The sequence below is a fragment of the Mus pahari genome, chromosome X (assembly GCF_900095145.1).
Source record: "Mus pahari chromosome X, PAHARI_EIJ_v1.1, whole genome shotgun sequence".
In the NCBI taxonomy this organism is placed as follows: Eukaryota; Metazoa; Chordata; class Mammalia; order Rodentia; family Muridae; genus Mus; species Mus pahari.
Window position 1 is genome coordinate 36976073 of NC_034613.1, and position 4413 is coordinate 36980485.

The following is a 4413-nucleotide window of genomic DNA, read 5'->3' on the forward strand; positions in this document are numbered from 1 at the left end:
CAGAATGCACCAGAGACCTGGGAGGTGAGAGATTACCAGGACTCATAGGGAGGGAACTTTGATGAAATGCCTGAACTTATAGAGCCCACCTTCAGCAGAAAGACAGGACATCAAGTGAGGGATGGGATTGCCATCCCACAATCACACCTCTGACCCATAATTGATTCTGACTGAAAGAATTACAGGGATGAAAATGGAGAGGATCCTGAGGAAAAGAATGTTCAGCTACAGGTCCAAAGTGAAATCCAGCTCAAGGGGAGGTCCCAAGGCCTGACACTATTACCGAGGCGCTCACAGAAAGAGATCTATCATGACTGCCCTCTGAAAGACCCAACAAGCATCTGAAAGAGTCAGATGCAGATATTTGCTCCCAACCAATGAACAGAAGCAGCTGACCCCTGTGGTTGAATTAGAGAAGTCTGAAAGGCTGAGGAGAAGTGCAATTCTGTAGAAGGACCAGCAGTCTTAATTAATCTGAACCCCCGAGATCTTTGAAACATTGGACCACCAAACAGACAGCATACAACAGCTGATATGAGGCCCCCAACACACATACAGTAGAGGACTGTCAGGTCTGTGTTCATTCAGAGATGAAGCACCTAACCCTCAAGAGACTGGAGGGCCCAGGTAGTTTAGAGGTCAGGTAGGGTAAGGGCTATGGGCATCCATGTGGAGACAGGATTGGGTGGGGAGGAGGTGTGGGATGTGGAGCAGTCGGAGGGTATATGGGAAGGAGCAGTGAATGGAATATGGAGTATAAAAATGAATTACAAATACAATTAAATAAAAAAACTCTAGAAAAAAAATAGAAATTCAGTCTTGTGATTTGCCTTTACGTAATGCTGAAGAGCAACTTCGTATCTCTTTACAAAACTAAGAAAGATTTCAAACAATTTAACATTTCCCCTCAAGGAAGTATGTGCTAAAGTCAAAACTAACCTAAAACATGCAACAAGAACATGATAACAAATACTACATCATAGATAGAAATTTCTTAGTAAAATGTCATATTAAATCAAATTTAGACTGTGACTAATTTGGATAAAGTTAATTTTAGACAGAGTAAAAAATTTCATAATTACTTCAAAAATATAGAAAAAGTATGAAGAAATAATATTAAAATACCCAGTGATGAATACATGTGCACATACATACACACATACACACATTAGAAATCACAGGAAACTTTTACAACTTGAGATTAGATAGTTTCATGTGGAATACTGAAAAGATTTCCACTAAAATCAAGCTATCCGTTCTCTTCAGTTCCATTCTTTGCTGTGGTGAGTTTGAATTCAGGGCAATTTAGCATGGAAAGCAAATTATAAGTACAGAAATTGTAAAGAAAAAACCCAAATTATTTATTCTTACATCTGATATGGATTTCAAACAAGTCTTGGGAGGAAACAGGACACTTAGGGAGAGAGGATATTGGGAGATGTAGAGTTGGGGAGGGGAGATTCTAAAGGACAAAGAGTTGCAATAAATTGAATATATTTTATACATGCATGAAAATGTCAGATAACCCCATTCAATTTTATATTTAAAAAAACTTTATTATAAAAATGTTCCCACCCAGGGATCCATCCCATTAATAGCCACCAAACCCAGACACTATTGCATATGCCTGCAAGACTTTGCTGACAGGACCCTGATATATCTGTCTCTTGTGAGGATCTGCCAGTGCCTGGCAATAAAGAAGTGAATGCTCACAGGAATCTATTGGATGGAACACAGGGCCCCCAATGGAGGAACTAGAGAAAGTACCCAAGGAGATGTAGGGGTGTGCAATGCTATAGAAGGGACAACTATGTGTACTAACCAGTACCCACAGAGTTTGTGTCCCTAGCTGCATATGTAGCAGATGGCCTAGTTGACCATCATTGGGAGGACAGGCCCTTGGTCTTGTGAAGAATATATACCCCAGTACAGGGGAATGCCAGGACCAGGAAGCAGGAATGGGTGGGTTGGGGAGCAGGGCGGGGGTGGGTATAGGTGACTTTCTGGATAGCATTTGAAATGTAAATGAATAAAGTATCTAATAAAAAATATAAAAATGTTAAGAAATGGAGTAAAATACATTTGGAATTCATAAAAGAGGATCTCAATCAAAATATGTATATTAATGTAAATAATAATTTTTATAAACTAGTGAAAAATTTATAATATGATATAGAAAATTTTTGTTTTGTTTTTCTACAGAAATTCAAGCAAACAAGAATATGACAGCCAATCTTTACTTATAGAAGGACTTAGTAATTTTAAAATTGTAACTTTTGCCAAATTGATCTACAGACTCAACCTATCTCAGAAATCCAAACTTGATAAACTTGGAAATTTTCAAGCTCATAATAAAACTCACGTGAAAAGGCAAAGAATGCAGAAATGTAAAACAATGTGGATAACCAAGACCATCAGAGATGTCATTTTTCACTGAAATGATATTGTCTCTTTTCTTGTTACATAAATATTAATATAATAAGCCTATACTGTTTGAAATACTAAGGCAAACTACATTAAATGTAAGCTTACTATGATCTTTATATCATTTCTTTAAATACATCTGATCTCCCTTCAAAATTCAAAAACTTTTAGAAAACTTAATCATGGCTTAATATGCCCTGTATTTTATCTATTTGCTTATTAACTGTCAATATTCATTTTAGGCATACAGGCATGAAAATATAAGAAACAGAAGAGGATGGGTTATTGTTTGTTTTGTTGAGTTTTTGTTATTGCTCTCAAATAAGGCCTGCTAGGCCATAGTTTATAAAGAAATATTTTAAATACATTAATTTACTTTTAAATATGCTCTGTAATATGCCAAATTTGTTTCTTCCTAATAAGCGGAATACACAAATATCAGGTGAGATATTTTATGGATATAATTGACAATTATAAATTTTAGGAATCTGAAATTCTCCCTTTGTCCTCACATTTAAAAGATCCTTTGATGAAGAACACTTCCATTCTATATAGTTTATGGTTTTCTGAGAAATACAAAGAATTATACAAAGAACTTTTCTTGTAGGCAAAACTGTGGCTCACTGGCTAAAGGTGCTTCCTTCTAAGTTTGAGATTCTATGTTGATCCCTGGAACTCACATGGTAGAAAATAAGCAAATTCCATAATTTGTAGTCTCAGCTCCAGATGCTATCTGGGACACACAAATACAACCATGCACACAAATAAATGATACAAAAAAAGATACAATTCCTTTTTTAAAATTGAAAGAATTTCTTAATTCCATGTAATTCATTTGAAAGGCAGGGGATTACAAATATTAGACAAAAAGAAGAACAAAATCTCATGTAGACCTGACTGGTATGTGCTCAAATTCAGACAGTACCAGAAATACTGCAGGGCACTGAAGAATAATCTTTGTATAATCCTGAAGCAGTAAAAAACAACCAGTTGGCTAGTTGAAGTTTATTGGTTATTTTTTTCATGTATATTTCTCCATGTGATCCTTAAATATTATTTTAAAATTTTGGAATGGCTATCATCTAGTCTTTAGTGGGGAAATAGATTACACAAATAAAGATATGAACAACTGTTTTCTAGTCCGGAGATGGTTAAGTTTAAAAGTAGATTTATGTATGTTTCATTTATTTTTCTTCTGAATTATTCAATTCTTGAGCATCCAATAGTAGCAAAAAGACCCGTTGTAAAGGTTAAACTTCCTTGTTAAATTGTTGAGATTTTACATTAACCTGTAAATAAATCTATGGGCATATCAGGGAGGGATTATCTTGGTTAGGTTAATTGAAGAGAAAAGAACCATTCTAACTATAGTGGTAATAGTCTATGGGCTAGAGTCCTTCAGTGAACAAAATAAAAGAACTAAATTCAAACATTTATTTCTTTCTTCTTCCTTATTACAGATCCAGTGTGACTAACTGTTTTGCCCTTCTTCTGCCACAGCGTATCCACCATTATAAACTGTAGCCCTCATTAATCAGGGAGCCAAAATAAATGCTTCGTTTAAACATTTTTCTAAGTTATTCTGTTACAGCGACTAGAGAATTATTTAATATACCAAAAAACAATAGATTGTTTAATTTTCATTGCACAGCTTTGATAGGATCTTTTGAGGCTCATATAACAATATTGAATGGTCAAGAGGCTAGCGATAATAAATAAATTCTACTTCAATTACTTTTACCTGGAACATATATATTTTAATAACTGTATTTGCATTGAAAATTATGAAGTACCATACAGGAAATTCCCCAAATGTTAACATTTTGCATAATTGTAATATCATATTAAAGCCAGAATATTGCTAGTGGTAACATTTAAAAGCTTCTTAGTAGAATACAAACTTTACAAGCATTCATCCATTTATTGTATATTTCTATTTAATTCAATGTAATTTTATTACATTCACCAACATACATACATACACACACA